Source organism: Canis lupus, chromosome 11, assembly GCF_048164855.1.
Source record: "Canis lupus baileyi chromosome 11, mCanLup2.hap1, whole genome shotgun sequence".
Classification (NCBI taxonomy): domain Eukaryota; kingdom Metazoa; phylum Chordata; class Mammalia; order Carnivora; family Canidae; genus Canis; species Canis lupus.
This window is the reverse complement of record NC_132848.1, coordinates 67,505,580-67,530,509: the sequence shown is the minus strand read 5'-3', so window position 1 is coordinate 67,530,509 and position 24,930 is coordinate 67,505,580. Positions and strand designations below refer to the sequence as shown.

The window sequence follows — 24,930 nt, the reverse complement described above, 5'->3', positions numbered from 1 at the left end:
GGGACTCGATCCCAGAACCTTGGGATCACACCCTGAGCTGAAGGCAGATGCTCAACCGCTGAGCCACCCAGGCATCCCAATATATATTTTTTGTCTCATTTGCTCAACATCATGTTGTAAGATTCACTCATTCTTGTTGTTTCCTGAGGCTGTCATTCCACTCAGATTTTGACTATTACCAGATGACTTTTTCATAAGGCTTCAGTTTCATTAAAATAACTAAGTAGGTTTGAGGTTCACTTTGCACGCAACTTAGGGGGAAAAAATGTGCCTGACAATAGTATCCAACATCAACATGTAAGCTCCTGACCTCGGAGTGATCTGTCATCACCAAAAGAAAAGCAAATGATCAGAACAGCAGAAGTTTTAATTTAAGAATCATTTGAATTATCTAGATAAAATGCATAAAATTTGATTAAATTTGGAATTTATGTATGTTTAGCCTAAATTAGATATGCAGTTAGTTTGACACCGTGATTAAAATCTGATGGAATAGCTTGCTACTGAAAAGAAGAAACATGAAGCTTGCGGAGGCAGTGATAAATTTAAATCTCTAATGAAAGATTAAAAAGGGATATGTTGCATGGCCAAATCCCCCAACAGCAGTGTGAGGAACAGCATGGAGCTTTTGTCACAAGCTGTTTCAGGCCCTGAAGCTTAACAAACAAGTCGAAATTTAAAAAATGTGACTTTACAGACATGAAAATAGAACCTAGGAAGACTAATCCTGGGGCCCTGCCTCTTCCACTGGCCTGGAGGCTTAAGATCATTTCTTCTACTGCATGGGGTTACTTCCTGTCTGGGTTATGGTCTTCATGAATCTACCGGAGATCTTCACCTGCAACTCCCAGATGAAGCTGTAAACCCTCTTCAAACTCCAACTCATCTGCTGCGGACTGACTCTCAGATAAGGTGTAGACAGCAAGAGGACTCCGCAGGGAGTGAACTCTCCCTGTCACTGCTAAGACAGTGTAGAGATCTTAACCCAGTGGTTTCCAACCTTCCCAGCAGGAAGATCCCACCGCATACACATGGCTACTTAATTTGGGCTGTTGCTCTGAGTTGTTGCCAGACAGAGCACATACTCTCCGTGCTCAGCATGCACAGGTGACTGGCTGACATGTGTCCCAGTTACTGGCACACCCTGAAATAATCAGTATCGCTGTTATGAAATAACAGTATCACTGTTCTTTTGCAGGAAATTGAAAATATCCCTCAAAGGCCTCAGACGCCCATGACTACCTTCAGATTTGTTACCGCCCCCTTATTTTAAAGGAGAGCAGCCTAAGGTGATGGAATACTGAATATAGTTCTATCACCAAATATAGAATCTAGTGGGAGGCCTGAATTAGAAGGCCTGGATTCTAGTCTTCACTTTAAGAAGACTTAGCTTGGTGATCCTGGCCCCACATTCTCCACTTTCCTCACTTTATACATTTCTTTTTTACCCCCAAATAAATGCATTACTCTTTCAATTTATAAAAGGTAGTATCATTTTATAACACACAGTTATAACACTGAAATTCATGTTCCTTTTTATTTTTTCACTGGTGATATTCTAAGTAGGGTGAACACTGTATGTTCCTCATATACTTGTTCCTTCCTTATTCTCCTTCCCTTGTTCCTTTTTATCCTCAATTAACAGAATAAGATTCCACATTTTCACCCTTATGACCTGTATTAACCTTCCATGAAGTGCAATCACTTCTTCATGTTTGTTCAGATAAATGTGCATAACTGGGGGATCCCTGGGTGGCTCAGTGGTTGGGCGCCTGCCTTCAGCCCAGGGCGTAATTCTGGAGTCCCGGGATCGAGTCTGCCTCTCTCTCTCTCTCTTTCTGTGTCTCTCATGAATAAATAAAATCTTAAAAAAAAATAAATGTGCATAACTGACACAGTACATTTGAAATGAATTCCCTATAAATTACAAATGCAATGTGCTGGTGCCTGGAAGACTGTTGCTACCAGTAACAGACTGGTCATCTCCGGTAGCAAAGAAACCTAATTATACTAAAGTAGATTAACTCATATTGGAGGCCTATCACATAATTTTGGTAACATGGCGCCTTCATTTAACACACAGTGCAGAGAACTTGAGTTTCTTTTGAATATCTGGATGAGATTTTATCTTGGAATGTGAAGGTGCCAGAGAAACGGACGTGTTCAAACCTGTTTGGGTGTTTTTAAGGATGAATGATTGCTCTTTACTCTGCTTAAAATTACAGACTTTCTGTTGTTGAGTTGGTCTGATGATCATAATAATGTAGAAAAAGGCTTTGTTAAGCATTATAGACAGTTTTGTAAATTTTGAGGCCCTCAGGGAAAAGGGTCTACTAGGGATTTGCTAGTATCAACTTTGTACAACTTATAAGTACAATCTATTACTCATTTAGGAAGCATGGAATGAGATCATTAAGCATGTTTTAGCATAACACTGTTCTTGAAAATGAACACTAGTCCACTAGTGTTAAGGTTAAGAGCAGTCGAAGGTCTAAATAAAGCTCTAAAGACAATAATAAAGTCTCCATCTTAGTAGGAACAGTAATTGACTACTAAGCAACTCATTTCTGCCATGTACTATACTAAGCCCTTTTTAAAAAAAATATTTTATTTATTTATTCATGAGAGTCACAGAGAGAGGTAGAGACATAGGCAGACATAAGCAGGCTGTCTGCGGTAAGCCGGGGACTCCAGGATCATGATCCGAGCCAAAGGCTCAACCACTGAGCCATCCAGGTGCCCCTCTAGGAGGTCATTCTTAGAATATCCATTAGATACACAGAAAAAGATATTCAACAACATTAGCCATTATGGGAGTGCAAATTAAAATCACAATTAGATACCACTACACACCCGTTAGACTATTCAGTGACTTAAATACACAGCGATAACATCAAACGCTGGTAAAAATACAGAAACTGGTACTTTCAGACATTGCTGATCAAAATATAAAGTGAAACACTCAGTCTAGAAAATATGTCTGTGAATTCCTTGTAAAACTAAACATCACTTACCCACAACACAGCAACTGTATGCTTAAACTTTTACCCCAGACAAGTGAAAACAGACTTTCAAAAAGGAACTGATACTGTTCATAGCAATCTTACCTGTAATAGCCCAAAACTGGAAACAACCGAAATGTCCTTTAATGAGCAAATGATTCAGCAATGTATGTTCTGAATCCTTACCATGGAATTCTACATAGTGATAAAAGGAAACAAACTATTGACACACAAAACAAGAGCTTAAATAGATCTCAAGGGAATTACACTAGGTGGAAAAAAGTCTTAAAAGGGTTGCATGCTATTTAATGCCATGCTATTTAATATAACATTAATATAGCATTAATGCCATGCTATTTAATATAACATTCTAGAAATAACAAAATTATAGAGATGGAGAACAGATGAGCGGTTGCCAGATGTCCAGGATGGGATGTAAAGATCATATTTGGTGTGACTTTAAAGGGGTAGCATGGGAGATCTTTGGGTGATAGAGCAGCTCTCTATTTGGATCGTAGTGATAGTTACATGAATCTGCGTATATGATAAAATTGCACAGAAGTACACACACACACATACACACACGAGTGCATATCTGGTGGTATTTGAATAGGGTTGTAGATTGTATCAATGTCACTTTCCTGTTTTGATCTAGAACTATACTTATGCAACATGTTATCATTGGTAGAAACTGGAGCACAGGTACGTGGGACATTTCTATACTATTTTTTTTTACAACTCTCTGTTGATCTGTAATTATTTAAAATTTAAAATTATTTAAAAGTATTTAAAATTTATTAAAGTTCAAAACATATTCACTGAATACACCTATGCTCCTGTATAAATTTCTAGTATTAACTTTTGCGTGTGTGGTTTTTTTCCCATAAATACTGTTATCCTGAAGTGTCATTCCGCAAACTTGATGTCTCATTCAACATAAAATCATTCATTCATTCATGTAGAGTATGAGCACCAGAGAGAGTGAATCTGAGTCAGACTCTGTGCTAGAGTCAGACGCAGGGTTCCATCTCATGACTCTGAGATCATGACCTGAGCCAAAATCAGAGCTGGTTGCTTAATCAACTGATCCACCCAGGTGTCCCTCAACATTTCTGTTTTGAGGTCTAACCAAAATTAATACATAGAGACCTAGATCTTATAACTATTGGATAGGATTCTAAAATATGAATACATCATGTTTTATTTATCCTTCCCCAATTTATGAACATTTAGATTTTTCCTTTTTTTTTTTCTGTTTCAAAGCCTGATGTAATGAATATTCTTGTATGTGGCCTGTTGTGCACATGGACAAGAGTTCTTCTAGTGTAGTATTTCCTATACTTAGAGGTAATAAAAATATTAGCTGTCCATATTTATTGAGCACTGGCTATAATATTGTTATGATTGATGAAGGAATGGGAAAGTGAGCTAAATTACCAAAAGTCACAGTCAGTAGGTGGCAGGGCCAGTGTTCAAACCCATCCTGCCCAATTCCGAAACCCGTATTCTTAACCACTATGGTGTCCTGCTGTCTCCAGCAGTGTTCAGTGAAAATATTCTGGATGTCTTCCCTGAATGTTGATCCATGTGTCCCCAATCTGTACTTTGCAGTTTGCTCTTCCAACCTGGTGTCTTTTTATTTATTCTGGTTAATTAAATCATCTTGATTTGAGACTGTAATATTTTAGCATGTTGAAATAAATATTTACTTCAAACACAAGGGGTTTTTAGACCATTTCCTGTAATGTATTCCTGCCAAAAATGCTAAACTTGAATCTAATCAGGCTTCTAATGTTAACTTTTATTTAGAGAAAATAAAATAATAGAGGAATAGTTTAGTGATACCACAAGGAAGCTACTCATATATCCATAGTGTGGAGTATTCTATAGGGCAATCAGTATAATTTTTGTGATAAATTGATGCCATGGAAAAAATATATTATATTTGTGGGGGGGGGGTCGGGGAGACTTCTCTAAATTAAAAGGAATTAGGAGACATGATATCAATTCTAATAAGGGATCTTATTTGTACTTGAATTTAAATAAATCAGCTTTTTAAAAAGATGTTTTTGAGATGAGTGGGGAAATGAGATTTTCTGTTACTAGATAATGTAAAAGGATACCAAGGGATTATTCTTAATTTTTATACATGCTTTAAAGGCATTGTGGTTATATAAGAAGCTGTCCACTTTAGAGAAGAGATTCTTATCAAAGTATTTGCAGGTGAAATTATATGGTGTCTGGAATTTGCTGTAAAATATGCTGGGGGAAAAAAAGAAGGGTAGATACAGCAAATGGGCAAAATCTTGACAATCACTGAATCTAGAAGATAAATATATAGGAGCTCATTGTACTCTTCTATCTATTTTTTATTATTTTACCATATTTTATAATAAATTTTAAAGTGTTTTTAATTATAAAGTAATAGAAAACATGGCAAGGTGAGGATAAATCTTGGAAAAATAAGAGAAAAAGCTAGAGTTCACAACCCACTACCCAGAGACAACCACCATTAAAACTTAGATGCATTTTCTTCTAGTACTTTTCTATGCATCTTTTGATTAGATTTTCATTATGAAGATAAAAATCTTGATATAGGGGCGCCTGGGTGGCTCAGTTGGTTAAGCATCCAACCCTTGATCCCAGCTCAGGTCTTAATCTCAGGGTCATGCTGGGCATGGAGCCTACTTAAAAAAAAATCTTGATATAATTTTGGGACCCACTTCTTTCCTTTACATATATGAACATTTTTAATATTGTCTTGAATTCTGTTAAGCTTCCTATCTAATGATGGAATAATATAGCTCATTGAATAGTTAAACCCAGGCTTCATTTGATACCTCCCCTCTGTGCTTACATATCATTCTATTAAGATTTCTATTAAAATATTTATTCTGTATCACATTTTTTGTTTTTGGGGAAAGTACAGTCTCTTCTTATGTACTATTCCTTACCAGTGCTTGATACACAGTAAACACTTAACAAAAATATATGTAAATCAAATGAAAAAAATGATACTTTTTCTGATTGTTCAATTAGCTGTGTACAATGGTCCATGTTACTTTATTTTGCCAATCAAAATATCATGAAAGTCCATGTTGGATTTATTATTTGAAATGACATTTGACTGCATATCTCTGGTCTTTCAGTCTACTAACCCAATCAAAAATTAAAATGCCTCTTGTTAATAAACCTTCCCTTGTTCTTATTGTTCACCACCTGATCTTTAGAAGAGCTGATGAACAGATAACCTGGGTGGCTCAGTGGTTGAGCATCTGCCTTTGGCTCAGGTCATGATCCCAGGGTCCCGGGATCGAGTCCTGCATTGGGCTCCCCTCAGGGAGCCTGATTCTCCCTCTCTCTGTGTCTCTCATGAATAAGTAAATAAAATCTTTAAAAAAAGATGATGAACTGATGAAGCACTCGCACAGTAATCTACTAAAATTATACTGGGGAGCTACACAGTATAAAACTATATGTCTGGCAGCAAATTAATTTTCTATGAAATCTTTCTTAAGAATGCTGCAAAATTTTAAGTAATGTAAAAAAATTAATATTTTTCACAGCTGAGTATATACATGATCATGGTGATGTCCGCCATGACCTGATATAGCATAAAGCAGAGGTAATGCCTTATAATGTGACAAAAAGCTGGCACCAAAGAAAGATTGTTTGCATCCTAGAACATGAGTAAATTAGTTTTGGGAGAATAAGAGTGTCAAAGAAAAATCAAAAAGCAATTCAATGGATCAATTATTAGCATGGTTATTTGTATGTAAGAGAGAGAAACCGACAGATTGAATCTGTCTAATGAAAACAAGAATGAATTTATATAATAAGGAAAATGGGAAAGAGGGAGGGAAAACCCCACTGTTGGGGAACAATGAACTTTGTTTTTCTTTTCTTAGGTAAGTGCTGCATAGAGGTGGTTAGCAACAATTTGTTGTTTATGGATTGTTTAGGGTTGTTTATGGATTCCCTAGAAAGGTTAGCTACGGAATATTCTTGATGGCTCTTTGTGTGATGTTTACCTCTGTCCTTTGTTAGCATCTTTTGTTCATCTTAAGCAGGCCAGGTATACACATCAAAATTTCTCCAGTGCTTGAAAGTGAGAAAAGCAAACTTCTATTTAAATTGAATCATATACTATGTAGCTTACAATGGTTTGACTTATGATTTTTCAATTTTACCACTTGCAAAAGTGATACGCATTCAGCAGAAACTATACTTGGATTTTTGGGTTTTGATCTATTCCCAGGCTAGCAATGCTAGGATTTAGTAATGCTGGGCAGCAGCAATGGCTTACGGCTCCTAGTCAGCCCTGCCCCATGACAGGAGAGTAAACCACTGATACATTTACAGCTACTCTGTACCCACACGACCATTCTGCTTTTCACTTTCAGTAGAGTATGTAATACATTACATGATATTCAATACTTTATTATAAAATAGGCTTTGGGTTAGATGATTTTGCCCAGCTGTAGGCTAATGCAAGGGTTCTGCACGTTTAAGTCAAGCTAGGCTAAACTATGATGGTTAGGTGTATTCAATCTATTTTCAACTTATGATGGATTTATTGGGATGTCCAGGAGGATCTGTAGTTGACGGATAAGTGAAAAGTGTAGGAGTAGACATTAGGTATACTGTGATCAGGGACTCAAAGAATGACACTGGGACTCAATTTCTCTTTCTCTACCTCTTGGTTACGTATCTATTGTGTTGGCTTTATCTCACACAGGCTTTTACCATGAGGTAGTGAGATGATGTCACAGTTCATCATCGATTGTTCAGGGCTCAAAGTTAATTGAAAAGAAGTCTTTCCCCATGACTCATTATGATTAGGCAAATTTGATCAAATGGCCTCCCCTGAACCAATCATTGTAATCAGGGGAATGGAATTCCAATACTTGGGTGGTCCTGATCACATGCTCAACCCTCAATAAAGGGGAAGGTTCCTACTTGCTGCACAAGGACTAAGAATGGGAAGAATTCCTAAGAAGAAACCAGATTGTGGTTCCCAAAAGGGGAAACGGTTGTGTGCTGGACAACCAAAATGCCATGGCAGGCCACCATAGTGCCACACTGATTTATATCAGTTAGGATTTTTTCAGATACAGGTAACAATAACAACAAAATCTAATTCTAATTGTCTTTAACAAAATAAGAAAGAGCTTTATTGACTGCTGTTCAAAAATACACCCAGGATTTGTTTTAATTGGGTATGATAAGACATGCAGGCATAGAAATGATTGTCACATAGGAAGAGGTTTCTTCTCACAGACCCCTAGAAACAAGAGGCATGGCATTGCCACACAGGGCCAGGTGGAGAAGGACTAGGGTGGGTCAGGAGGCAGAGAGATGTGAAAAGGGAGAGCATGGCCCAGAGTCTTTACTGGAGTTCTTGTGAGAAGAAATGGGTAAAGCAGGGTAGGTACAGGGAGTTAGTTTGAGATTGGGTAGTTGGATTAATTTCGGTAGGCTCTGGGCTATAGAGATGATCTCTAGTTGTCTGGTACCTGGCCTTGGGAGTGAATTAACTAGTCCCAGGAGGAACAGTCTCTCCAGAATCAAAGCCCCAAATGCTAGTGTCAAAAATCAGAAAATAAGAAAGTATATCAATGTAGCTCCCATAACTGAAAAGTCCAGGGAAATATATTTTCTGGCATAGCTGGATATGACACATACAATATTATCTAAGCATCATGCTCAGGCTCCCCCTGGTGGCTCCTGGCAGTTCCAGACTCCACCACCCCCTTTTCCACCCACAGTCCACGATGCCTAAATGACTGCAGCAGCTCTTCTCTGAAACCTTTTTGCTTCTAATCCAGAAGGAAAGAAAGGGCTTCTTTCCTCCAACAGCCAAACAAAAATCCTGGTCCTCATTCTTCTTGACCAGACTTGAGCCAATCACTGCAGCAAATGGGATGGGAATTGCTTTTTGACTTAGGAAGCACCCCTAGCCCTGCAACCATATGGACTGAGAGTAGAGTGGAGGTGGCTCTTTGGGTATCCTGGCATGCTATTTTCCCAGAAGAATGGAAAATTGATGCTAGGGAACCAAAACCATCTGTTCTCAACACAATGGATGTCAGACATATTTATCCTGGGATATCTCTTACCCTGTTATTATTGTTCACTTGTTTTGTGTAACTCTGATTTCCAATTCAGTCACACGTACCATGAAGAAATATAGTATTTTGGCTTCCAGAGAAGATGGAGGAGTAGGAGGCCCCTAAACTCACCTTGTCTCATGGGTACAACTAGATTACATACATATCACTATAAATAACCCAGAAAACATCCTAAAGATTGGTAGAACAGACTCTCCATAGCTAAAGGTAGAGTCAAGGCCACATCGAAGAGGGTAGGAAGGCAGAAATGCAGTTGGGAGCAAATAGATCCACAGAATTATTTGTGGGAGGAAGGGATGCTGTGGGTGTGGAGAGGTACGAGAAATAGACCCTCACTCCAGGTGCCCCAGGCACAAGCAACCTGAATGGGAAGATGAATCCCCACAATGTTTGGCTTGGAAAACCAGAGGGACCAAATTTAGTGAGTTCTAACAGTCAGCATGGCTTAACACTTGGAATTTGAAAAAATCAGCGGGTTTGGCTCTGGGACAGCCAGGAAGGCTATAGGTCCCCACTGTTAGAGCAATATGCAGAGATACAGCATAGAAGCAGGACTTTGAAAATTTCCTGGGGTATACGGGAGGGAAATTTGTTCACTAGCCTCGGAGCAGGTGCTTGGAGTCTTCTTCAGAAACAAAGGAGCCGGCACATGCCATTTCCTACCTCCCCCATCACCACCCAAGCCTAGATACATGGGAACTAGCACAGTGCTAACACTTGCTATCTAAATTGCTAAAAACACACCCTACCCTGTGTTCTTTTGCAAACATGCCCCCTCCAGCCAGGCCTTGGCTCCAGATCCCCTCCCATAGCAGACCTGGGCAAACCTTGCTAATACTGAGCATCCCGTCCCAGCATATTTCTGCACGTCCACCCCCTCCAATCTGGCCGACTTTGATCCTGCCAGCTGCAAGTCCTGTTCCCAAAGCAAGCAGGCATAAACCTTGCTAATACCAGCACAGTGCCTCAAGTTCTTCTGCACACCTGCCTCCTCCAACATGCCCTGGGCTGGAGCCATCCAAAGCAGTGCCACAACCGTGGCAGTGTGCAAGCAGCCCTGATAGAGACCAGCACACCCCAAAGTAGATAAGGCAGTCCAGCTGCACCCTCAACAGTGGGCTGTGGGTAAAGAACACAAATACATGGAGGTTAAATAAAGTGCTACTAAGCAATGAATGGGTCAATCAAGAAATCAAAAAAGGAATTAAAAAATACATGAAGACAAGTGAAAATGAAAATGAAAACACAGTAGTCCAAAATCTTTGGGACACCGCAAAAGCTACTCTAAGATGGAAGTTTGTAACAATATAAATATCACAAAGCAAGAAAAACCTAAAATAAACAATCTAACTTTATACCTAAGGGAGCAAGAAAAAGAAGAAAAAAAACAAAACTCAAAACCCGTAGAAAGAAGGAAATAATAAAGATTAGGTTAGAAATAAGCAAAATAGAAACTTAAAAAACAATAGAACAGATCAATGAAAACAGAGATGATTGTTTGAAAAGATCAACAAAATTGATAAACATTTAGCCAGACTCATAGTAACAACAACAAAGAGACTCAAATAAACAAATTTCAGAGTACTCAAACAAAATCAGAAATGAAAGAGGAGAAATAACACCCAATGCCACAGAAAGACAAAGGATTATAAGATAATGTTATGAAAAATTACATGCCAGCAAATTGGACAACCTAGAAGAAATGGATTAATTTCTAGAAACATTTAACTTCCCAAAACTGAATCAGGAAGAAACAGAAAATTTGAACAGATTAGTTAACAGCAATGAAATTAAGTCAGTAATCAAAAAACTCCCAACAATAAAAAAAGTCCAGGACCAGATGGTTTCACAGGTGAATTCTACCAAACATTTAAAGAAGTATTATTCTTAAACTATTTCAAAAATAGAAGAGGAAGGAAAGCTTTCAAATTCGTTATGTGAGGCCAGCATTACCCTGATACTGACACCAGATAAAGTCATTACAAAAAAAGAGAACTGCACAATAGCCCTGGTGAAAACAGAGGTAAAGATCCTCAACAAAATATTGGCAAACTGACTCCAACAATACATTAAAAAAATCATTCACCATCATCATGTGGGATTTATTCCCAGGATGCAAGGATGGTTCAATATTTACAAATCAGTCAACATGATATATTACATTAATGAGAGAAAGGTTAAAACCCACATGATCCTTTTAATAGATGCAGAAAAGGCATTTAACAAACTATAATATCCATTCATGATTAAAACCCTCAACAAAGTAGATTTAGAGGGAACATACCTCAACATAATAAAGCCCACAGGTAACCTCATACTTAATGGTAAAAAATTGGGAGCTTTTCCCCTAAGATCAGGAACAAGACAAGGATGTCTACTTTCACCAACTTTATTCAACATAATACTAGAAGTCCTAGCCACAGCAATCAGACAAGAAAAAGAAATAAAAGGCAACCTAATTGGTAAGGAAGAAATAAAACTTTCACTATTCACAGATGATATGATACTATATATAGAAAACCCTAAAGACTCCACCAAAGAACTACTAGAACTGATAAATGAATTCAGTAAAGTTGCAGGATACAAAGTTAACATACAGAAACCTGTTGCATTTCTATACACACTAATAATGAAGTAGCAGAAAGAGAAATTAAGAAAACAATCCATTTATAATTGCACCAAAAATAATAAAACACCTAGGAGGTGAAAGGCCTATATTTTGAAAAATATAAAACACTGATTAAAGAGAAATTTAAGATATACAAACAAATGGAAAACTATTACATGCACATGTCCATATTATTTAAAGCAATCTACAGATTTAATGCAATCCCTATAAAAATACCAACAGCATTTTTCACAAAACTAAAATAAATTTCACATAACTAGAATAAATAGAAAAAAAACTGTATAGAACCATTAAAAACCCTGAATAGCCAAAGCAATCTTGAAAAAGAAGAACAAAACTGGAGGAATCATAACCCCAGATTTCAAGATATACTATAAAGCTTTAATATATATCACAACACTGTGGTATCAGCATAGAGATCCCCCAAATAAACTCACAACTATATGGTCAATTAATCTTTGACAAAGGAGACAAGAATATACAATAAAAAAAAGTCTCTTCAAACAAATGGTGTTGGGATCACTGGATAGCTACATACAAAAGAATGAAACTGGGCCACCTTCTTACACCATATACAAAAATAAACTCAAAATGGATTAAGGATATAAATGTGAGAACTGAACCTATTAAAATCCTAGAAGAGAACATAGGTAGTAATTTTTCTGACATTGGCTATATGCAACATTTTCCTCTCTTCTCCTGAGGTGAGGGAAATAAAAGCAAAATTAAACTATTGGGATGACATCAAAATAAAAAGCTTCTGAACAGTAAAGGAAACAACAAAACTAAAAGGCAACCTACTAAATGGGGGAAGATATTTGCAAATGACATACCCAATAAAGGGTTAGCATCTAAAGTATATAAAGAATTTATATAGCTTGACACAAAACCCCCAAATAATCTAATTAAAAAATGGACAGAAGACTTGAATAGACATTTCTCCAGAAAACATATCCGGATAGCCAACAGACACATGAAAAGATGCTCAACATCTCTCATCATCAGGAAATGCAAATTAAAACCATAATGAGATATTACCTCATATCTGTCAGAATGCTAAAGCTAATACAAGAAGGAGCAAGTGTTGACAAGGATGTGAAGAAAAAGGAACCCTTGTGTACTACAGGTGGGAATGCCAACTGGTCCAGCCACTGTGGAAAACAGTATGTTGGTTCCTCAAAAAATTAAAAATAGAAATACCATATGATCCAGTAATTCCACTACTGGGTATTTACCCAAAGAATACAAAAACACTAATTTGAAAAGATACATGCACCGCTGTGTTTGTTTCCTTATTTATTTTATAGACTTTTTAAAAAAAGATTTTATTTATTTATTGATGAGAGACACACACAGAGAGAGAGAGAGAGAGAGAGAGAGAGGCAGAGACACAGGCAGAAGGAGAAGCAGGCTCCATGCAGGGAACCCAATGTGGGACTCGTTCCCAGGACTCCAGGATAACACCATGGGCCAAAGGCAAACACCAAACCGCTGAGCCACCCAGGTGTCCCCACCCCTGTGTTTATTGTGGCATTATTTACAGTGGCCAAATTATGGAAGCCACCCAAATATCTATCAATAGATGAATGGATAAACGAGGCGTGGTGTGTGTGTGTGTGTGTGTGTGTGTGCACGCGCGTGTGTGTATATATATGTATATGTATATAATCATACATATATATGATTACTCAGCCACAAAAAAGAATGAAATCTTGCCAAATGGCAATAACATGAGTGGATCAAGAAAGTATAATACTAAAGTGAAATGAGTCAGTCAAAGAGACCCCAATACTATATAATTTCACTCATCTGTGGAATTTAAGAAACAAATGAATAAAGATAAAAAGAGGGGTACCTGCTGTTTCAGTCAGTAGAGCATATGACTCTTGGGCATGACATTGGGCACGGAACCTACTTAAAAATAAATAAGTAAAATAAAATTAGAATTATTTAAAAAGAAAAAAGGAGAAGAAAGAGACAACCCCCAAAACTGACTCTTAACTAAAAGAACAAACTGATGGTTACCAGAGGGGAGGTGGGTGGGGGGATAGGGGAAATAGTTGAAAGGAATTAAAGAGTACACTTATTGTGATGAGCAAGGAGTAGTGTACAGAATGCTAAATCACTATATTGTATATCTGAAACTAATATAACACTGTATGCTAATGACACTGGAATTGAAACTTAAAAAAATAATTGAAAAGAAAATCCAATACAGTGTATTCTTATTACAAACCATTTACAAGCTCATTACAAACTGTCAGCTAGGGATAAGAAAACAATTATTTGAACCACAGCAGTACTAAACCCACATAACAAAGAGATATCATGTGAAAAATAATAGAACTGCAGAATTTTTAAACTGTCTCACAAATACCAAAAAATTAGAACTACTGTCATATAGTTAAAGTCGATATCTTAGTTGACAGAGTTGGGCTCCTCGGCATCCCTCTCCCATGCCTTAATACTATTGATGTGTGTCCAGTCTTTTGATATTTCATCTGTTTGAGATTTCTCAAATCACAGTTGGCAGTGCTATGCTCACGTCTGCAAAGTCTTTTGTTCCAATTCAGTGAAATTTCCCTTGACACCTGAGCTCTGCTATCACAGGCTTCAATTTCATCTTTAACATAGCCGTTCTACCAACATCCATCCACCCCTCGCAAATAATGTACCAGCTATAAGACTCAAGGGGGCCTATGGATGGATCGCCATCCCCAGTTCCCAGGGATGGCTCTGATGGGTTTAATTCAATCAGGATAATTCCTTGCAGCAGTCATTGGTTTAGGTGATCTAAAGAGAAGCCAGTTGCATGGGATCGGCTGAACACTGGAATTGGGTCAGGTTTGGCCCAACGAGGGAAGAAAAAAAAATTCCCTGCCTTTTGTTTGAAGACTTAAAGGTTATATTTCTTTATTTATTTGGATCATGTTATGTCTCAACTTTCATTGAATTTACAGCGTAGAGACGAGATAGAGATACAAAAAATTAAGTAATTTCCTCTAATATCCCCTGCTTCCATGTAAATTTAAATGGGGTCATGGGGGAAGCCTCCAATATCTATAGAACATTGTAATTTCTTCTCAATTCCAATACTAATATATGTGAGCAATACATAGATATTTCCATCTTCAGGAGTTTATATAGCACTGTGTGTGTGTGTGTGTGTGTGTGTGTGTGTATCTATCTAGACATATCTTTGTTGGTCATATTAGTATATTGTGTATCTAAGAAAGATCATAGTGATTTATTTTCATTAGCAAGGCTAGAGATTTTTACTCTGCAGATAGAACTTTTTGAAACAATGAAGAATGTGTGCAAAGATTTAGCTGCTAAAGACGTTTTTTAAAGTGTTCTTGGAAACATTTTATAAAAGCGGCACCCGGGGGGCTCAGTTGGTTAAGCATCTGACTCTTGGTTTCAGCTCAGGTCATGATCTCAGGGTCCTGGGATGAGCCCCACGTCCAGCTCCCAGATCAGTGAGGAGCCTGGTTCTCCCTCTCCTCCCCGCTCCTGCTCTCTCTTGCTATCTGTGTCTCTCTCAAATAAATAAATAAAATAAAATAAAAAGGAAAATGTTTTATAATAATGTTGCAATAAGCATCTTTGGTGTTAAATCTTCTTATACATAATTATTTCCTTAGGATGTAAATTCCCAGAAGAAGAATAACCTCATAGACATATCTTTCGGGCCTTTGCAGGGGACTGCACACACCTCGGCTTTATAATTTATTTTTCCACCTCTAGTTTCTCTCTCCCTCCATTCTTTTTTTTTTTTTTTTTTTAAGATTTTATTTATTTATTCATGAAAGACACACAGAGGGAAAGGCAGACACGTAGGCAGAGGGAGAAACAGGCTCCAGGCAGGGAGCCTGATGCAGGACTTGATCCTGAGACTGCAGATCATGCCCTGAGCCAGGGGCAGGTGCTCAACCACTGAGCCACCCAGGCGTCCCATTCTGTCTTTTGTTTGTGAGTTTATTTTCATTAAATCCTGTACTCAGCATTTCACTTTTGGGCTGAAAACCCTTCCTTTCCCCTTGCTGGGGCCCAGTTCTTTACTGATATCTGAGGACTTTTACAACCTGACTCTGCCCCAGATTTCCAGTCTTTTCTGCCACCACTCTCTTGTATATATGAATCTTTCATTTTAACTAAATTCACCTAACCCCTGGGTGCTTGGGAGGCTCAGTCAGTTCAGCATCTGCCTTTGGCCCAGCTCATGATCCCAGGATCCCGAGATTGAGCCCCCACATCAGGCTCTCCGCACAGCGGGGAGCCTGCTTCTCCCTCTCCCACTGCCCCTGCTTGTGCTCTCTCTGTCAAATAAATAAATAAAACCTTTTAAAAAAATTCATCTAATCACTGCCTCCCACTTTCTTTATAATTTCCTGTCTTTACACTTTTGTATCGTGCTGTTTCCACCTCGTGTAACCCAGATGAAAATTGAATAACAAGGGAAATGTTAGAATTAGGAATGAGTAGCTCAATCTGTCACAGCCTTCCATTGATGTTTCCTCCACGTGTTTTTCTCCATGTCACCACCCTGCCTTCAGCGCTCAAAGCATCCAGGTGTATACACTGCTCCCCACTCCCTTCCCATTCACGCCTTCACCTTCCCCAAAGCTGAGGTTCATTCCACCTGCTGCTTATGTTCCAGGCCCTTTCTCTCCTGTCAGTGGCCAGACTCAACCTGTCTTGTTGATTGTGAGATTCATTGCTCCTCTGTTGTCCCTGAGGGCCCCACCCTTTGCTGGCCACTTCTGATCTTCTCAGTCTGCTGTCTACCACTTTCTCTTTTTTTTGGGGTCTGCTTTTCTTCTTTCATTATGATTCCTATCTCTTGGTTCCTAAAAGAAGAGACAGGCCTTCACAGTGCTTAGAGCATTCCTTTCCCTCCCTCCCTTCCTTCCTTCCTTCCTTCCTTCCTTCCTTCCTTCCTTCCTTCCTTCCTTCCTTTTTTCCTTTCTTCTTTTCATTTCTTTCTTTTTTACTTTTAAGATTTTAGTCATTTATTTGACAGAGAATGAGCACATGTGAGAGACAGAGAGAGAGAGAGAGCGCATGGGCAGAGGGAGAGGCAAAGGGAGAGGGAGAAGCAGACTCCCTCCTAATCAGGGAGCCCGAGGTGGGGCTGGATCCGAGGACCCCGGGATCATGACCTGAGCAGAAAGGCAGACACTTGACCAGCTGAGCCATCCAGGCTCCCCCTTTCTGTCATTTTCCATAACCGTCTTCTCCAATCCCATTAAGCAGAACATACTTTTCCATCCTTCTTGGCTCTTTACAACATGCTTTCCTTCCTCTCCATCCCTTCCTTACAAATCCTATAGCTGGACCCAATGCTCAGATGCCCTGAAAGAGTCCTCATCCATGGAATTGGGGAGATGAAATATAAAAACTATACAAGTTTTAAAGAGAGGAAAAAAACATTATTTGCCTCATAAAGTTTTTTCCATCTCAGTTTCGGTTTCTAGGGCACAATATAAAAGAAAGCCTGCATAAATTCTCGAGTGTTATTAGACCCTGGGGGAATGATCTAAATAAGCTTAAAATAAAAATAAGACTTCCACAAAGCATAGCCAAATTGTTAACAGCTCTGGAATTGTGACAATTACTAATGATGAAGGGAGAGTTTAGAAAGAAAAAGACATAGTTTGGTTAGAGAATTTCGATCTAATCAATGGAGATAAGTACATAAGTCTCAGACAGCACAGGCAAATAGGTTTTTAAAAACAAAATTTGGGGGCACCTGGCTGGCTCAGTAGGTTAAGGGTCTAGCCCTTGATTTTGACTCAGGTCGTGATTTAAGTGTCGTGATATTAAGCCCCATAGGCTCCGTGTTCAGCAGGGAATCTGCTTGAGATTCTCGCTCTCCCTCTCCCTCTGTCTCCTTCCTGCCTCTCTACAATGAGTAAATAAATCTTTAAAAACCCCAGTTTCTTTAATTTCATTTGACTGACTGGGTTCACATTCCCATTAATAATCCAATCGAAAGATAAAACAAGTAAGAAAAATTAGACTTTTTAAATATGTAATAGATTTTTTGAGAGTAGATTCAAATGATAGAGACCTATTATGTTCCTGTTACTTAGAATCATTTTTCATATTGTATCAATGTGTAATGACTTAAACTTATATATGTAGAGTAAAATAATTCTCTTCAGTGGTTTCTGTGTCCTTTGTTCATGGAGTTCTACTTGAAGTGAAATAGATTTGAAATCAATATAGTGTAAGACAAAGACATAACAACATGATTTGGTAAGTGAAAGAAAAAAGGAAGAGAGAAAATGACCCAGTGGAAAAATATCATAATCAATATTTTTAATATCCTCATTCAAACATCTTACAGGATTAAATAATTTTTCAAATCTTCTCATAGATGTAATTAAGTAAGGTTATCTAAAAGCACTATTTTCTTTATTATTTTGAATTATCATTTCATCAACATCCTTTTGGAAATTTGTAACTCATTTGCTTAAAAAATAGCTTGAGATATAATTTGCATGTTATACAATTAATCCATTCATTTATTTTATTTTTTAAGGATTTTATTTATTTATTCATGAGAGACACAGAGAGAAAGAGAGAGGCAGAGATACAGGCAGAGGGAGAAGCAGACTCTACACAGGGAGCCTGATGTGGGACTCGATCCCAGAATCCCAGAATCATGACCTGAACTGAAGGCAGATGCTCAACCACTGAGCCACACAGGCATCCCCATTTGACTATTAGGAATAAAATTGCTATGAACATTTATTCATGTAATAAGTTATGCAGACATATATTTTAATTTATCATTTCTCTTAGGTAAATATTTAGGAGTAGAATTGCTGGATCACATGGTAACTCTACGTTTAATCATTTGAGGAACTGCCAAACGGTTTTCCAAAGTAGTTGTATCTTTTTACATTTCCACCAGCAATGTATGAAGGCTCCAATTTCTCCATTTCCTCGTCAACAATTACTATTATCTGTTATTTTGATTACAGCCATCCTAGTGAATGTGGGGTGGTATCTCACTGTGTTTTCCATTTGCAGTTACCTGATGGCTAATGATGTTGAACATCTTTTTATGTAATCATTGGCCATTTGCATATTTGCTTTGGAGAACTGTCTATTCAGGTCATTTGTTCATTTTTAATTGGGTAGTCTTTTGGTTATTAAGTCATAATAATTCTTGGTGTATACTGTTGGCTATAAGTTCAAAACTAAGGAATCAACAATATATATTAAATCAGATGCCTTTAAATAGAAACACATATAAAAACGAGGGTGTGTATTAATCAGTTGATGAAATGTGACCAGAGGCTTGTAGGAGTCTAACTCAATACATTCCCTAGGAGAAATGGGAATATTCTAATTCACTATTTATGGTGAGTTTATAAAATATAGTAAGAATTAATTCTACCTTTTTATGCTATTGCAGATGGAATTGTTTCTTCATTTCATTTTTGGTTTGCTCATTGCTATTGTACAGAAATATAATTGATTTTTGCATATTGGTTTTGTATCATGCAAATTGCTGAACTTGTTTATTGCTTCTAAAAGTTTTTTAGTGGATTCCTTAGGATTCTCTTTCTCTCTTTTTAAAGATTTATTCATTATTTTTGAGAGAGAGAGTGAGCGTGAACACAAATTGAGGAGGTGGGGAGGGGCAGGGGACAGTGAGAGAGAAACCAAAGCAGACTCCGCACTGAATGGGGAGCTCACCGAAGGACTCAATCTCATGACTGAGACTGAGATCAGACCTGAGCTGAAACCAAGAGTTGGACGCCTAACCAACTGCACCACTCAGGTGCCCCTCCTTAGGATTTTCTCATACAGAAGATTATGTTATCTACAAATAGAGATAGTTTTTCTTCTTCCTTTCCAATTTATATGCAGTTTATTTTGTTTTGTTTTATTTTATTGTCTAATTTCCTTGACTATGACTTCCAGTACAATGTTGAATAGAAGTTATGAGAACAGACATCATTGTCTTGCCCCTGATCTTAGAAAACATTCAGTTTTCACCATTAAGTATGATGTTACCTGTGGGTTTTTCATAAATGTCAGGCTGAAAAGATTCCATTCCATTCCAAGTTTGTTGTTTTAAAATGAATAGGTTTCTGTAGTTTTGTGAAATGCGTTTTCTGTATCTGTTGAGATGTTCATATGGTTTTTGTCCTTTATCGATGGGTTATATTATATTAAATCCATAAATAATGGATTTTCAGATGTCAAATTGACCTTGCATTTCTGGAATAAATCCCCTTAGTCCTGGTATATGATTCTGTGCTTATATCACTGATTTTGGTTTGCTAGTATTTTAAGATTTTTGCATATATATTCATAAGAGATATTAGTCTGTACTTTTCTTTCTCGTGATGTCTTTCATTATTTATTTATTATTTTTCAAAAAGATTTATTTATTAATGAGAGACACACAGAGAGAGGCAGAGACACAGGCAGAGGGAGAAGCAGTCTCCTCACAGGGAGCCCGATGTGGGACTCAATCCCTGGACTCCAGGATCACGCCCTGAGCCAAGGGAAGACGTTCAACTGCTGAGCTACTCAGGCGTCTCATGTCTTTCATGTTTGAGAAAAAAATATTTTATTCACTCACCTGACAGAGAGAGAGAGAGAGCAAGAGAGCGAGGGTACAAGCAGGGGGAGTGGCAGAGGGAGAGGGAGAAGCCAGCTCCCCACTGAGCAGGAAGTCCATGTGAGGCTTGATCCCAGGACCCTGAGATCATGACCTGAGCCAAAGGCAGATGCATAACTGACTGAGCCAACCCGGCACCCTCTCATTGGAGTTTATTGAGATTCCTGGATGTATAGATTAATTTACAGATTATTTTCCAACAAATTTGGGGTATTTTCAGCCATTATTTCTTTTAATATATTTTCTGGTTCTTTCTCTCTGCTTTTTATGCTACATTTTCTCATTACACATATGTCAGTGAGCCACATTTTTCTGTGGCTTTGTCAACTTTTCTTCATTATTTTTTTCCCCCTCTGTTCTTTGGATTATATAATCTCAATTGATCTACCTTCAAGTTTGTTGATTCTTTCTTTTTTTTTTTTAATATATTTTTTTTAAGTTTTTTTTTTTTAATTTTTATTTATTTATGATAGTCACAGAGAGAGAGAGAGAGGCAGAGACACAGGCAGAGGGAGAAGCAGGCTCCATGCACCGGGAGCCCAACGTGGGATTCGATCCGGGGTCTCCAGGATCGTGCCCTGGGCCAAAGGCAGGCGCCAAACCGCTGCGCCACCCAGGGATCCCATGTTGATTCTTTCTTATGCCAGTTGAAATAAAGTTAGTTTCTCTGGAAAGAGCTTTGAATTCTCTGCTCTAACAGGCTGCCTCCCCTACCCCAACCCTCCACCAAAGCAGTATCATTGAGCCACTGCTCTGGAGCTGAGGGTGGAAATGACCTTTAAGTGCTTTACAAACAGGATGCTAGATAGGGATGGTAGCCTCTGGCATTCTTGTCTTGGCTCTCCTCGTGTGGCACCTCTCCCCTCCAAGTGACCTGAGGCAAGGCAGTTGAGGCCTGAGTATTCTGAGTCTGCAGTCCCTGGGGGAGAGCCTCCATCATATGAGTAAAATGTGCATAGAGGAAAGAAGCTTTCAATTTCTTGGCTATACTTACCAGGAATATAGACTGCAAGTCAGAGAGGGAGGAGATAAGAGCTGCTAGTAGCAGCTTCAGGTGAGATACAGTAATCCCTTGACTGGAAACTCAAGAGGAAGAAAGCCCTGCCTTCTTGGTCAAATATTCCTGAAGCGGAACTTCCATAAAGCTAAGCTGGGGAAGGGGAGTGAAGGAGTAGGTTGTGTCTTAAGCACTACAGACCTTCACTGTCAGTACTGAAATTTAGTAGATTTCCTTGAATAAATATTTCTTCATTTGCTGTATGACCTTAGGACAATTTTCAGAGACTTTAATGGGGTGGTTTTTAAAATAATTTTCTTCAGTTATGGTTATTTTGCTGGGGAACAGATTTGTGTAGCACCTCAAGCTGCCGTTCTGGAAGTGGAATTCCTTGAATTTTAGTTTTCACAGGTAATCTTAGGATAATGAAGAAACAACTTATTTGGGGAAAGTAGTTCTTATTTTTAAATGAATAACTCTATGACATGTTCATTTCTTATGCAAATAATCCTATTGGTGAGATTAACAAGCATGATCATGAAAACAAGGTGTCCCTTTTAAAGTCATAGATCTCTGTATTTGTATTTATAAATCTCATAGGCAAACACATACTTCTCCTTTACTAGGGGGACTTCAACAGGTATATGTAAACATTAGGGTAGGGTGGCAACAGCTTGGGCGGTGGGAGGAGTGGAGGAGTGGCAGTGGCCAGGCAGCCCAGCTTTGTGAAGGCTCTGGGTGGCCCACCGGCACGCCTCGCACACCTGCCCTGGCACCAAGGTACCCAAGGGCAAGGTCAGCTTTGCCAAGAGGGCAGTGAAGGAGGAGTCCAAGACGAGGTCGGCGAGGTGGCCAGCCAAACCTGCTTCTGCAAAAGTGGAAGGGAAGCCAAACAAGGAGACAGAAAAGGCTAAGTCTTCAGACAAAAAAATTGCAAACAACGAGAAAAAGGGAGCAAAGGAAAACCAGACTCAAGTGACTAACCAGAAAACAAAATAAGACAGACTTTAGAAATGGGAGAAAATGAAAATGAGGAGAGGCTAGCCTCTGATGAAGCAGGAAAGAAAGAAGCCAAGTCTGATTAAAATCCTATATCATGTCCTCTCAGTGGTCCCTATCTCCCTGCTTGTACAATCTAGAGAAATATTTTTATCAACTATTTTGTAAATGCAAGTATTTTAGTAGCTCTAGAAATTTTTTATGTTCATTAACAAATGTATTATTATTATTTTTTTTTAGCTCTAGAAAATTTTAAGGAGGGAATCCCACTTCATCCCATTTCTAAACTGTAATGCTTTGTTTTTTTTAAAGAGGTGAAATCATTGGCTGGTTGTTTATTTTTTGGTACAACCAGAAAACAGTGGGATATTGAATGCGGGAAGCTTCAGTTGTCTTGACTGTCAGTTTAACATTCCGTGGATGCGGTGGTTTTTATATCCTATAATACCAAGCATACTGAATGGCAATTTGGAGTCAGTTGTGCATTTAATATGTCTTGATATTTCAAATTATATTCCCATGTTGTTTTTGGTAGAATTGTTTCCTAAAGAAAACCACTCCTTAATCTTGGCTCTCCCTGTCAGAATTTTGTACACTCTGTAACATCTTGGTTGTGGTAGTCCAGTTTTCCTAGTAACTTTGTTAATGTGCTATGGAAGACTGAAAATCTGAGTATGGAATGTAGATAAATTGGGAATTAATGGGATTTATCAATGTAACAGCATATCAACATTTGAAGATATAAGTACTTGATATACCATAGAAAATTTGCCTCCAAATTTTAAGCCAGAAGATCACTGGGCTAACTTTTAAAAAAGAATCACAAATACATGATTTTTTAGACTTTTGGTATGTATGTTAAGAATTGTGTACAAATTGAGGTGAGAGTTGGTTAAGAGTCCGACTCTTGACCTCAGCTTGGGTCTTGATCTTAGGGTCATGAAACAAACAAACAAATAAACAAACAAACAAAGAATTGTATACAGATTGAAATGTCTCTACTGATCTTCAGAATAACCAATAAAAACTCAGTTATGAAAGAAAAAATAAACATAAAGGCAGCAATGATTATAAAACACAATGAAACTCTAAGTCAAGACTTCATATTTATTTTTAAAATCCATATTCATATATTATTAGGTTCAAATTAAACTTCCATCTATTAGATTGAGTTTATCTCCCCAGGATATATGTTATTTATCCTGAACCAACAATTCCTCCGTATTGGAGTGTATGACATATGAATTAGTAGCGAGCACAATCATTTCACTTTAATGCATTTTTAGTTCCTTTCTTAGGTTTGGTCTCTGTTGGGATGATTTAGGCTTCAGTAGCACAAGCACACGCAGAACAAGAGACAGAGCATTTCTCTGTAAACATAGCAAACCTGCAAACAGTACTAATTCTTATGCTCTTGAAATTTGGCCAACAATTAATAATTCAGGATATCCTAAGTACAGAAAACACCAAACACATCCCTGACCACTCCCCCACCCCTTTTAAAACATAGAACATGTTAAGGTAGGGATGGCAGGATCTGTTAATGGATAGACTATGGGCTGTGAGGAGACACAAGGATGATTGGATGGCTTTGGGCTGAAGCAACTGGAGGGGTGGAGTTGCCATTAAGTGAAACAGGCAGTTTTGCAAGGAGAGCAAGTTTTGGGGTATGGAGGTTCATCAGGGATATTTTAGTAAATGAAATGTGCGGGCTAGTGTCTGAATCACAACTTCACACTTTTACCTAATTTGAACCCTCACTCAGCTCTGGCTTGCTTTAGGCTGGAAAGGCAACAGTAAAGTCTTGGTCAGCTTCTGACTCTCTTTTCTTTCTTTCTTTCTTTTTTTTTTTTTTTTTTTAATTTATGATAGTCACAGAGAGAGAGAGAGAGAGGCAGAGACACAGACAGAGGGAGAAGCAGGCTCCATGCACCTGGAGCCTGACGTGGGATTCCATCCCGGGTCTCCAGGATCGTGCCCTGGGCCAAAGGCAGGTGCCAAACCGCTGCGCCACCCAGGGATCCCCTGACTCTCTTTTCTAACTGTGGTTCTACTCCTCTTTCCTGTCCCTCACCCAGCTCTTCTTTCAGGATAGTAAGGGACAGAAAGATCTTATTGACAGGCACGTACGGACGTGCCCCATGGGGAAGGCAGATCCCTTCCTTGAGTCCATCAGAGATTCTTGTGCCAGGCTCTTTGATGACAGCTCCCTAGACCCTGGCAATGCCTCTCCTCTGATTGCCTTTCTAGACCCCTCCCTTTCATCTTTCAGGCCACTCCTTTGGTGGGAACTATGAACTCTCCAGGACAGGATCCAAGAGGGACCTAAGACCTATATTTCATCCATAAGAACCACCTATGCCTTGCCCTGCCCTCAGAAGGAGTGTACTCTACATTTAGTGCAGCTGTCTCTACTCTGCTATCACTTGCTGCTTTAACCTGGAGAATTTTTTCAGAACCAGGTTTGGCACTAGCCTCTGGGCCATAGAAAATCCAAGAGAAACAAGTCAAACTCTCTTTTGAAG

General features: G+C 38.5%; 1 pseudogene; it reads left to right on the top strand.

Moving 5' to 3' along the window:
• Window positions 1–3,674: 3,674 nt before the first annotated feature.
• On the top strand, window positions 3,675–22,491 carry LOC140642218 (non-histone chromosomal protein HMG-14 pseudogene; annotated as a pseudogene).
• Window positions 22,492–24,930: the final 2,439 nt, after the last annotated feature.